A 13,004-nucleotide genomic window follows, 5' to 3' on the forward strand; every position below is an offset into this window, starting at 1 on the left:
TCTTTAATTAACATGGGCCTAAAACTTGAAAATATAAGTTATAAGGCAATTAAAAGAAACATAGGTTACAAAGTTAGTCTGATTCTTTCACCAAGACCAAAGCAGCTTGGGAAGGGTAGGGTTTCTTTGGCTTAAGCTTCCACATCACAGTTCATCATCAAAGGAAGTCAGGACAGGAACTCAAACAGGGCAGGAACTTAAAGGCAGGAGCTGATGCAGAGGCCATGGAGGGGTGCTGCTTACTGGCTTGGTTCCCATGCCTTGCTCGGTCTGCTTTCTTAGAGAACCCAGGACCACCAGCCTGGGATAGTACCACCCACAATAGGTTGGGCCCTCCCTTGTCAATCACCAATTAAGAAAATGCTCTACAGGTTTGCCTACAGCTCCATCTTATGGAGGCATTTTCGTACTTGAGATTCTCTCCTCTCAGATGACTTGAGCTTGTGTCATGTTGACATAAAACTAACCATCCCACCTAGAATTTCTGACCTTCTCTCATTGGACAACACCGGCTGTCCCCATCCACCGGAGGCTGAAAGTACCTTTCCTGTAGCAGGTACTGTTGATCCATCACTAGACCCCTCTGGGGCACTTGGAGCATGGACACATGTCTGCATTCAAGCTGCCCCTTTTGCTGGGAGTGTCGTCTGTCTGTAGGCCTTTCCAGATTCAGCTAACTGGGGCTGCCTCCTCTCAGAGGTTCCAGAGAACCTCTCCAAGAAGTCTCTCTCACTTTCCCTTTGGGTTGGGATAGGTTCTACCTAAGCACAAGCCAGTATTGATTCATCCAATGCTTCCTTAACTCGCTTGCTTCCACCCCCATGGTCTCCTGTTATTTCCTGGAGGCAGCTTTGATTTGGAGTCTTTCCCTCTCCAGATCCTGAGGTCAAATCGGGAGACTTGAGGGAGAGTGCCTAGCTGCTGCCTGTCATAGAAGATCACAGAGGGTAGGCTGCTGTGTCCCCTAATGAGGTTGCAAGGAGATGACCCTTTCTGAGGTCCCCGGCCTTCCTCCCACTAGTCTTTGCCAGATCAGTAACCCTGCACCCCAAGAATGGGACTGGCCTCTCTCCCAAAGTGGGAGACAGAAGGTAGGGGTGTGACAGGCTGTCTGAAGCTTTCCAGTGTCCTTTCATACCATCCTAGCCAGTCCTTTTATCCCCAGGACTCCCATGATGTCTGGTCCATCTCTCACCACTAGTTCTTCTTTCACTTAGCAATGCAGCCATGACAGACTAGAGCCGTGGCTTTCTGTCTGGTAAGGAAACTAAGGGCTCCACTTCTGGCCTCTCCAGAGAAAGTGGCATCTGGCTTGCTTAACAAGCCCCTGAAGAAGTTGGCAGCTCTGCTCCCCATTCGCTTGGCAGGGACGCAGCCACAGTTCTCGGAGGCACTGTGGCATATCTCACATTGAGGCAAGACTGCTTTCCTGGTGGCTTTGGGCTTATGTTTATGTGTCTTGGCTACTATCTTAAGGAACATGGTGGCCATTGGGCTTTCTCCCTGCTATGCAGAGAAATGTTCTCATCTCTCATACACCATGCCATGAATTCTCACGACTCTCCTTGCTCCTGCTGTTGATGAAGGTGGTTGGTGCATAGCTGGCTGGCTTGTTCTGCCATTTATTTGTTTCCTTTGTAGGCCTGACGGTGAAGCATCATTTATTGATCCTTCTCTCCCACAATCCCATGGGATGAGGAATCAGTGGGCATCTGTGAGATGAACAGAGTAAGCTTTGGTGGGTGATAGAACAAAGCATGAAAACCAGCCCTATGGTGACACTGCAGCTATTCTTAGCTGTCTGCTATGGACTTTGCTTGCCCCAGCCTCTCCTCTGATGTGTTCAGAGGGAGGGGGCAGAAGAGCTGACTAAGCTGATGATAGGACTACCCCCCTACCCCTGGACTGCCTGCACAGCTGTCACAAATCTGGAGTGCAGATGAAGCCTGGGTCCAAAGACAAAGCTTAGGCTCTACAGGGTTGGACAGCAAGCTGCTTCTCTCATTCCAGTGAGGTGGTGTGCCATTCCTGGCCCGATTCCCTACCATAATCACCTGCTCATCTGTGATCACAGCAGGTGGGTGGATCGTGGGAGGGGGAGGGGGAGCAAGCCAGGAATGGCCAGGGGAGGGATGGAGAGAGACCTCAGGCAGCAGTAAGGGGCGTGGGGGGGGCAGACTTCCCAGAAGGGGAGGCAAGCTTCAGTGAGACAGCTAATTTAATTGGGGTGAACAAATGCTATTTAAACCTTTAGGGAGTGGGTAGAGGCTTTGGGGTGCATGTACATCACCGGCCAGGGCCAAGGTGCTGAGAACTCCTTAACTGCATGAAGAGGAATTCCAGGTGCTTGCGGGAAGGGCCTTTTAAGGAGAGAGGAAGTTTAACCTGTAACCGCACTGCCAGGATATGTGACTACCTCAAGGAGGGCAGAAGTGTGAGAGTGTGTGTGCTGGGACATTCAGGCCCAGGGTAGGCAGGGAGACCTGTGGATCTCGGGATGAGATCTTCAGAGTTTGAACATGGCTTGACCTCACTCTTGCTTTAAGGCCAGTTCTCCCCACCGCCCCATCACATCACACTTCCGCCCCACACTGGTGATATTGGCAATGTTGTTAGTGGAAGGAACAGTGGATGGGGGCATGGTAACACGAATTTGTAATCCCTGAGAGCTTGAGGCAAAAGGATCACTTAAGCATAAAAGCTTTGAAGTCAGCCAGGGGTTACATAGCAAGACTTGCCTCAGAAAAGAAAAGGAGCTGCCGACAGGACTCAGTGAGTGGAGGTGCTCGCCATCAAGCCCTCTCAGAACTCACTTGGTAGGAGAGAACTGAATCTAAAACGTCCTCTGACCTGTGTGTGTGTGTGTGTGTGTGTGTGTGTGTACACATGTGTACATGCCTTCCTGCAAATTAGTAGATAAACAAGCAAACATTTTTAAGAAGAGGAAGAGAAAAGAAACAAAATAGTTCTTGGGAATATCATTTATAATCCTTTATTTCTCGTCATTGTATGTGTTCGTGATGTGTGTGTGTGTGTCGGGGTGGGGCAGTGTGTGCATGAAGGCAATTATCTCTTTTCGATTTAGGTGAGTTCCGGGACTTGGACTCAGGTTATAGTACTGAGTCTTTACTGGCTGAGCCATCCCACTGGCCCCATGGGAATAGCATTTCTAAGTCCCCCGGAAGCACATGTGACCCTCTTGGAAGGCCCTCATTGGAATCCTATCTCTAGCTGGGGAGACAGAGGCACAGGGCTGCCTGGTGACCGGAGCAGAGCAGGGCAAGGAACACAATCCTTGTGACCTTTAGTCTTCATTGTCAGCTTGCAGGTTGCTCTATAGTAGTGTCCATGAGAGAGTGGTTTAATGGTTAATTTATGTAGGTTAATTTACCCAGTGCCATTCCTAGGAGAGGTTCCTGAACTACACAGGAGAGGAGAGAGCAAGCAGGTCATAGGGCTGAGTTAGTCTGTCTCTGCTCTTGACTGTGGATGTGATTTTCTAGTTTCCTGCCCTTATTACCCATCAATGATGCACTGTAACCTGGAACTGTAAGCCAAATAAACCTTTCCTCCCCTAAATTGCTTCCGGTCAGAGTGTCTCATGACAACAACAGGAAGGAAACTAGGACAGGCTTTAATGCCCTCTTGAATCCCACTTTCCTTGTTTGTGACTGAGGCTGTGTTATCTGTGGGTGAAATTTGCATGTTCTCTCTTTCTCTGTCTCTCTTTCAATAAAAACCCTCGACTCTCCTGATGTCCTCTCTGTGTATCTTCTGATTGCAAGCTTCCCTCTCATCTGTCACTTGATGTTCCATTTATTTCACTGCCAAGCCCCTGAGACCTCTGTAATCTGCTGCTTTCAGTGTTTCTCTTTAACTAGCCTGTATCCCAAGATGCTGCCTCCTAGACACACCTGAAAGGTTTCCTCAGTTGGGGTCAACCTTGTTCTGCTTCCTCCTGCTTCCCTTCATCCAGAATATATTGAGATGTTTCAGAGAACAGACCGGAATGAACTGGTTGGGGAAGGGCAGGCTGCAGAGCAGCACTTCTTCCGCTCAAAGGGTTTACAAATCTGTTCTCCATCTTGACGTTTGGCTTAGTGTGGGCGGTGGTGAGGTGGGACACGGGGGAAAGAGCTAGAATGTTTTAACTTCTGAAAAGTGTGCAAGCCCAAGGGAAAACTACTCACAGCACTAGAAGACAACGGCTTGTGCTGAAGCTCTCGTGGGGGCAGGGAGGGGGGGAAGTTGGCTTCTTTCTCTTTCTAAAAGATCATTAGATTTCGTTTCAGATCTAGAGGCATATGTTTAGACATCGGACCCATCCAGAATCCAAGTGGTAAGAGCCATCTTCATTTTCTGCTAAGTGATAGTGCATCCTAAGAATGCCATTTGTTGCATCATCTGTCATCTCCTCATTGATTTGAAATATCGTCCCTGTGAGCTGCCAAATCCATCTTCTATTGATCTGTTCCTGGTTCTCCTTCCTGCCTCATTCGTTTCCTGTGCCAGCAGCACATGTGTTCTTGACTGGTGGAGCACTGTTGTTTCTGAGCCAGGGTGCCCACTGACACTAGCAATCTCTTCCACCTCTTCCCCCCCCCTTTTTTTTCTAACAAGGGTAAAAGACGCTTGTGGGATTCGTTGTTCTTGAAAGCCATCTGGCAACCCTCGAGGCTTAGAAAAATAATGGAAAACAATCAGATTCTACTTAATTGTTTCTAAAAAATTAAATTTGAGTACTCTTCTTAATAAGACAGCCTTTGAGCCTTTGAAGCAAGGAAAAGAGTTCCAGGCTTTTAATTGATGGGATGTTTGCTACCAGGAGATTTGTTTTCTAGTTTATTAACAGTTTATTCTCAAGTCTGGGAAAACAAATCAGATTTGGGCAATTTTTCTGTTCTTGTTCCAGCATTGGTGAGTAGTTCACTCTTGTGCCATGATGTTTAACTCTGAATTTGTGTGTGTGTTTGGGCATGTGTGTGTGAGTATGTGTGTGTGTGTGTGTATGTGTGTGTGTGTGTGTGTGTGTATGTGTGTGTGAGTGTGTATATAGGGTATATATGTGGGTTTGTGTTGAGTGTGTGTAAGAGTATGTGTGTTTGAGTATGTATGCACATGTGTTTGAGTGAATGAGTGTGTTTGTGCGTGTGTCTCCTCCTTCCTGGCCTCAAATTGGGGTCAAAGCCAGCTTGTCACAAGGCTACTGGCTGACATACATGATGCTGGTCTCAGGCCACCAGCTGTCCCCGCACAGCTATAACTCACCCACACCTGGTACTGAGTCAAACAGGAGAGAATTTTGTAGAACGACATTCACAAATCTCACCAAAGTCTCCCGTAGTGAGTAGTCGGGGTGTGTGGCTACTTCACGGTTGGGGGAGTATCCATCAGGCCTGGCTTGTCCTTCAGTCATGGGATGCTGTTTGCCACGGTACTTCACTGATTCCTGGGACTGCAGAGCAGGTTAGGGACTATGCAGATGTCTGAGGCAGGGGAAAGAGAAAATGCTCAGTACAAATTTGAGATTCCAAGCCAGGGTCAGAGCGCCATGGACCACCCTTAGTTGGGCTCAGGTGACCCGGGGCAGTCCTAAGAGGCATCTCTGTGACATTCCAGCCACAGCACTGTGAGCTAGGGAAGTGTGTCCCTCCCTCCCTCACTGCTGTCTCTGTGTCCCTGATGTCAGAAGACCCAGACTGTGGCCCCACCATGGGCAGGCTGTTTAGTGTCAGCATTTAATTGGTGCTCCAGGCTTAGCCACCTAACCCAGAGCCAGTGATACATCAGGTGGCATTTGGAGGGTTCCGGCTGCTTGTCTGCTGACTGTTTAGCACACAGCACATCAAGAAGGAATGGGAAAGGTCCAGGAGTCCTGAGGGTTATTTGATTAGGCCTTGGCTGTCCACACATAATCACCCATGGTGGAGGAGGCTGCCTTGCCCACAACAGCTTAATGGTGTTTCATTCCTTAGCATTACAAAAAGGGTGGAAACAGGCTGTCCCCAGAGACTAATCAGAAGCACTCATTAGAAGCAGCTGGTCTGACCAAGAGTGGCTGAGAAGCTGTCTGGGGGCCTGGGGCAGGCAAGGGTGAGACGGGAGTGAGAACAAGGGCACAGTTGGGGGGATGGGTGTCTGCTGTCCTGGCTGTGGTTGCAGGCAGGGACCTGTCAACTGTATTTAAAGGTGTCAAATCCACAGCGTTGGTGATGACCACACCCAGGTGCCTATTTTTGTTTTGTTTTGTTTTTTTGTTGTTGTTGTTGTTAAAAACAAGTTCTCATGTAGCCCAGGCTAGCTTCAACCTCCCTATGTAACAAAGGATAGCCTGAAATGTCTGATTCTCCTGCTTCTACCTCCTTGATGCTAGGATGACAGATGTGAACTAGTCTTCCTGGTTTTATGCAGCCCTGGGGATGAACCAGGGCTTCCTGCATATCGAGGCAGCACGCTCCAAACTGAGCTCTGATCTGCAGCATTCTCTCTCACCTTGAAAAACCCTGGACTACATGGAACCCTGGACAACACTCTATTTTAAAGTCTGGAGATTAGACCATAACCTTTAGTCTGCTTTGCCACACATACATCCCAGGACATGCACAACTTCTAGGGACTAGGTATGGATATGTTTTTTCCAGGGGGAGGGGCTCAGGATTCTACTCTCTGCACTGCTGGGACTGGAAACCCGCACACAATACAGTATCTTATGCTCCTATGCCACCAGGCCTCTGCACTGGGTGCTTTCACTCTGCAGCCAACAGCAGCTCTCGTAGTTACCGTTCTATGGCTGTGATAAGACACCACAGCCAAGGCAACTTCTAAAAGGAGGCATTTTATTGGGGGCTTGCTTACAGTTGCAGAGGGTGAGTCCATCAATATTATGGTAGAGAACACAGCAGCAGGCAGGCCTCCTGCTGGAGTAGTTGCTGAGAGCTCCCGTCTAATGTAGAAGTTGAAGGTAGTCTCTGGCATGGGCTTTTGAAACCTCAAAGCCCACCCCCCAAGTGACACACCTCTTCCAACGTGGCCACACCTCCTAATCCTTCCTAAACAGTTCCAGTAATGGGTACCAAGCATTCAACAGATGAGCCTATAGTGACCGTTATCATTTAAACCACTACAACAGCTGAGACACCAGCAGAACCCAGCTTGCCTGGACTATGGCCCCAGCGCCTGGCCCCAGCTCCCTTGTCTCCATATAGCCCTCAGCCCCTGTCAGCTTTGCAGCTTTGATGTGGTGACCTCTTTCCACCCCCAGCTCACTGCAGTCTTTTCTCTCCACCATGGTCTCACAGCTCCCTGCAGGGGTATTGTGGACATGTTCCGAGTCCCTCTAGCCCTTCTCAGAAGTGGTGGAAGGAGTGCTGGGACCTGGGTACAGTCCTGAAATGTCACAGAAGCACTCGGTGCCATCTCCAACTCTCTTCATTTAACCCTTTTCTCTGTTCTTATTTTAACGACACACAAACGTGGCCCAGGTAACCAGCTGGTAGGGGCCAAATTGAGACTGGAACCCAGGACTGAAGATGCCTGGTTGCTGGAACTTGGCCACCTGTCCGAAGACTAACCAGAACTCAGCTCAGGGCCCTGGGAAGGTATGCTGGAGTGGGGAGTCTTCTGCCCTGAACTCAGCCCCTTTTGGTGGTCTCTTGCTTTGGGATGTTGGTCCTCCCCAGGACACCTCTCCTGCCGCCCACTGAGACATTTGTCTCCTATGAGAGAGACCGTGTACCACCATGCACCCGAGTACCACTCGCCTCCTTGCCCTGGGGTACCCTGCAGAGTTTTCTAATATATCTGAACAAACTCACTGCATGCTCAAGGTATCTTCCTGTTGTCCTGGCCTGCTCTGCTCTAATGGAGAAGGGTGATCTCAAGTCAGGCCGACCCAGGGGACACTTTGCAAACAGGCATGTGACCTGTCAGAGGTCCGGGGAAAGCCAAGGTCCCTGAAGGCTGCCCAGGGATGACCAAGGTAAAGGCATGTCTGTGCGTACCTGATGCCTAACGAATGCATGCTTAACACATCAAGGTTACATATAATTCAACAGTTTAGGGTTGCTAAGCTGTGCTGATTTAAAATGTCAAGGAAATAAGGGCTGGAGAGACAGCTCACTGGGGAAAGCGCTTGTTACTCAAGGGTGAAGGGCAGACTTCAGCTCTGCGGCATCCATGTGCATGGCAGATGAGCATGGAACCTACTTCAAATCCCTGTACTTGGGACGCAGAGGCAGGGGACCCCTGGAACAAGCTGGCTAGCTGCAGTAGGAAACCCAAGATTTCCAGTCTAAATGAGAGACCCTGCCTCAATGAATAATGTAGGGAGCAATCGAGGAAGATGCTTGACATCCACCTCAGACCTCTATATGCGTGTGCCCACAGACTTGCAAACACAGAAAAACACACAAGCACCATATCTACAAACATTTAAAAAGGCAATTAAATAGTCAAGTGTTGGTTTCCTCCAAAATGTCTTCTGTTGATTACATTTTGAAGAAGCTAGCCTCTCTCTGAAGTTGGAATAAATATTCAAATCTATTTTTAACGAGTTCTCCTCTCACATATTTAGTTATTTAACTCCTTCAAGGGCCTGGGATCTATTTGGGGGTGCCTGGCATCTGATGCGCCTCTAAAGCAGCTCTTACCTTCCTGTGCAAGTAACCTCAAATAAACACCGTGTCCCCTCACCATGTTCATGCTGCTTATTTTAGTGCATATTAGGTTTTAACACGCAATGGAATCTATTATGGGCTGCGACGGAGCGGCCGCATAGCCATGTAAGGACATGCGTGGGTCCCGGCACGTCATTCTGCAGCCGCCGATTTGAGTGACAGCTTGTTTGGGTAACTAATTCTCCAAGCACCTCCTCTTCTGCTGAGCTGGGGCCTGTACATGTGTTCCCTTTGTCACCAGGAAGTCGGGTTATTAGAGGAATCAAAGGCAGCTATGATTCACACCCTTCACTGTAACCCGCCTCCTCCGCTCCGTGGTCCATGGATTCTCTGTTCCTTGTGGCAGAGAGTTTATGTTTTGCTGTCTAGGTGAACAGCCTTTTGCTTACAATTTTACCCTAGCAGCTGTGAAGCTACCTTTGTGTCCAGACTGGATCCTGCTGGCTTTCTAATACCCTATGATCTCCTGATGTCTTCCCTTATGTTGATTATTCTTGTTTTTTAACTTAAAATTAAAAAATATACTTAATTTATTTAAAATAATATTAATTTGTTTATCATACCTCCTGGTAGGAAGTTTCCCTCCCTCTTCTCCTCCCAGTCCCTCTCTCTTCCTTCTCCTCCCACCCCCTGTGGTCCCTCCCTTTCTTCTCAGAGAAGGGGAGACCTCCCATGGGTATCAACTGCCTTGGCGTATCATGTAGGGCCAGGCTTATTTTCTTCTATTGAGGATAGACAAGGCTGTCCAGTTAAAGTAAAGGGATCCAGAGGCAGGCAATAGAGTCAGAGGCAGCCCATGCTCCTGCTGTTAGAGGTCCCACATGAGGACTAAGCCGTACATCTGTTACATATGAGTTGGGGGCCTAGAACCATCCCATGGGTGCTCTCTGGTTTGTGGTTCGGTCACTATGAACCGATATGGGTCCAAGTTAGTTGATTTTGTAGCTTTGCTTGTGCTGTCTTTGACCTCTGTGGCCCCTTCAATCTTTCCTCCCCCTTTTCAATAAGATTCCCCAAACTCTGCCTAATGTTTGGCTGTGGCTGTCTGTATCTGTTTCCATTAGCTGCTGCATGAAGCCACCGTCCTCCCACTTCAACTGACCCCAACTAGAAGCCCCCTCACAAGGCTCTTCTCTAGGTGATTTTCTGTCATGCATGGCTTCTCTTGAGCTGTTTGGCTTCAGTGTCTTCTCTACTCCTAAGAACATCAGTCATGTTGCATATGGGCCCACTCACTCCCACGTCACTCCCCACTAACGGATGCTATCTGTCCCATGATGTCATCGTATTATGGACCCGGGGTCGAGACTTTCATGTATTTTGGAGAAAGTAGCTCAGTCATGGGCACCATGTCATGTGGCCACCCCTAGCTGCAAGGGAGCCTAGAAGATGGGTGATGAAGTCCACATGTACTCAAGATTGGATACTGTCATAAATTGGAGAGAATATGCCAATGGCTATCATGCTTGCCATGGGGGCCTAACCAAGCTGCAGCTGCTCACCCCAGCTGGGGTGCTCAGTCCTAAGTTATCTGCTCGCTCCAAACTGAAACTTCTCTGATGTCACATGGGACTCAGAAAAGCTCCATGAGGGCCAGCCTGCACTGTCCAGGTGTCCTCTCAAACAACCTCCCTGGTCATCTTTGTCTTTATGTACACCCCCCTCAACCAGTGTGTGCACACACACGCGCGTGTGTAGACATTTCTATATATGTGCGTTTGAATGCACATGTGCATGCATATGTAGTTTAGAATAACCTTTGTTGGCTTTCCTCAGAAACCGTCCATCCACCTTTTATTTTAGGCATTGTCTCTTACTGGTTTGTAACTCATCATCTATATTATTCTGCCTGGCCAGCAAGCTCCAGGGGTCTGCCTATCTTTGCCTGAGATTACAAGCATGCACCCAACTTTTTCAAAACATGGGTTCAGGGGATTGAACTCAGGTCCTTATGCTTTCGAGTCAAATATTTTACTGACTTTGCCATCTCTCCGGCTCTTGTCTTCTGATGTCTTCAGGTCCATTTCACTATGCTCTTGCAATCACATTAGCAGTCCAAACCTTCCAAAAAGGAGAAACAATAGTTGCTGGCAGCAGGAAGGGCAGAGAATGTATAGATGTTAGCTGCTTCCAAAGGAGGCAGAGGGGAGCAAGCCAGCTGGGGTCACTGAGCCCAGGGGGAGTGGCCACACAGCTCAGGCAAACCCTGGCACCCCCATTTTGTATTCCTCTTTGTGGTCACAGATCACTGACAGCCAACGCCCCCACAAGGCCCAGGAGACAATCTCTGTTGTATGTTCTGTTCATATTTCCACCAACTTGTGAAAAACAGAAAGTCCTACCACCTTAAAGGATAAAGAACAAGCTGGGTGGGGGTGGCCCACACCTTTAATCCCAGCACTCAGGAGACGGAGGCAGGGCAGATCTCTGTGAGTTTGAGGCCAGTCTGCAGAGCAAGATCAGGACAGCCAGAGCTACACAGAGAAAGCCCTGTCTTGAAAATTAAAAAAAAAAAAAAAAAAAAAAGGAGGAGGTTAAAAAAAATCTTAATTGTACAGAATAGTTCATCTTCTAAGTTGCTGAGTGTAGACCTGGGTTCAGCCCCAAGCTCCTCCATATCCTGGCGCTTGGAGAGAGTGACTTCTCTTCTCTGCCTCTGAGTGGAACAAGGACATAGTTGCTGCTCTCTGGTAAGATCCAGGCACAATGACACCCCACTACCACTTGGCACCCTTAGGCTCTCAGCCTGTTCTCATGCCATACCTCCCAGCACCCTCCTTTTGGAAACAGGGTCAACATCCACCCAAGCTGCAGGGGACAGCTCAGGCATTATTCTCTCCCCCTCCTCATCCTTCCATCCTACCAGAAAGCGTTGGCCTCACCATTTCTGTGAGGTAGCTTTTTCCTACCTTGCTATGAGTCTCCTTTACATGACTGAGGGCCCTGTTAGTGAAAGTGATTAATTTAACTGTGTCTGCCTTACTCTGTCCGGGGGACTTCAGAGCCTCTTCATTGTTCACTGGCCTGTTTCCCATATGGCCACTATAGCAAGTTATTTTATTCAAACTTTATTTATTATTGCTGCATGTGTATGGGGTGTGCATGTGTGATGTCAAAGGACAACTTCTGAGGGTTAGTTCTCTTCTTCCATTGTACGTTCTTGGGATTGAACTCAGGTCATCAGACTTGAGCTCCCTGAGTGGTCCTATAGCAAGTTCTTTCAGATTTGTTTTATTCATGATTATTTGTGCATCCGTGTGCACGCACGAATGCACAAATGCCCGAGGAGCTCAGAGGTATCAGATCCCCTTGGAACTGGAGTTGCAGGGAAGTTGTAAATCACCTAACAGAGACACTGGGAACTGAACTTGGGTCCTCTGTGAGAAAGGTTTGTGCTCTTAAGCCACTGAGTCATCCCTCCAGCCCAGTACAAGTTCTCAATGTTCCAGACTGCAAGGCTTCACGGGGTACAGCCTTTCCTGTCACGCTCCCTTCCTCGACTTCATGCCCTTCCGTGGGTCTCCTGAAGTTCATGAACCTACCTAGGCACCTCAGCACAAGGCCTTCCCCTTGCTTTTCCCTGAGCTGCATCCACAAAGGAGGAAGGATGCTGATAATGGGACCCCTCTGAGGCCATAGCCCCTGGGATGCTTTGGTATTCGCTGAGTTCATGTAGTCATGAAATTAATGAGCAAATTAATTGTGAACTGACTATTCCAAAAATAAATCACAACCCCAGCTCCGCCCCCCCCATCAGCCTTTGAAGTACTGCAACTCTCCCCACCCCACAGGGATGAAATGAGATATTTGCAATGTTAACTTCTATACCAAGCTACAAAGGAAAGAACAGGAGCTATCAACAAGATCAAAGGAAACAGGGAACTTACCGAGAAGGGGAAAGATGTTATTTGCTGTGTTGTCTGCAGACTGGGAAGACAGGAGGACTCTCATGGCAGTGACTCTTGCATTTCTGTGAACAAAATACTTGACAGAAACAAGGAAGGAGAAATTTGTTCTGTCTCACCATGGTGGCTCAGGCTAGCAGAGAGCTACCTCTTGGTCATGCACGATGTAGTTCAGGAGCCTGATGGAGTCCAGTATGAAGGACAAACTGGCTACAGGAGGGTAGGTCAGGGAAGCAGCTCACCTGTCAGCTGGATAGCCAGGAACCTTTGAAGAGCATGGGGCTTCCTGGCTAGCCTGGAGGATTCTGGGAGCAGGTGCTGATCCTAAAGGTCTCTCTGGTTTCAATCTGTGGGCTCCGTTCTCTTCCTCACAGTCTTTTTTCTTCACCTTTGTGTTCCTGGTGGCTTTCCAGAAGAGAAAGAG

The 13,004-nt window shown here is 48.6% G+C and overlaps 1 long non-coding RNA gene across 1 annotated transcript; it reads right to left on the reverse strand.

The window, feature by feature from the left end:
* Positions 1-4,790: 4,790 nt before the first annotated feature.
* Positions 4,791-13,004, reverse strand: LOC132649759 (uncharacterized). Its single transcript, XR_009588296.1, has 4 exons — positions 12,823-13,004; positions 12,563-12,645; positions 10,655-10,736; positions 4,791-5,486 (listed from the first exon to the last, which is right to left on the reverse strand). It is a non-coding gene; the product is annotated as an uncharacterized LOC132649759 (long non-coding RNA).

Source organism: Meriones unguiculatus, chromosome 1, assembly GCF_030254825.1.
Source record: "Meriones unguiculatus strain TT.TT164.6M chromosome 1, Bangor_MerUng_6.1, whole genome shotgun sequence".
Classification (NCBI taxonomy): Eukaryota; Metazoa; Chordata; class Mammalia; order Rodentia; family Muridae; genus Meriones; species Meriones unguiculatus.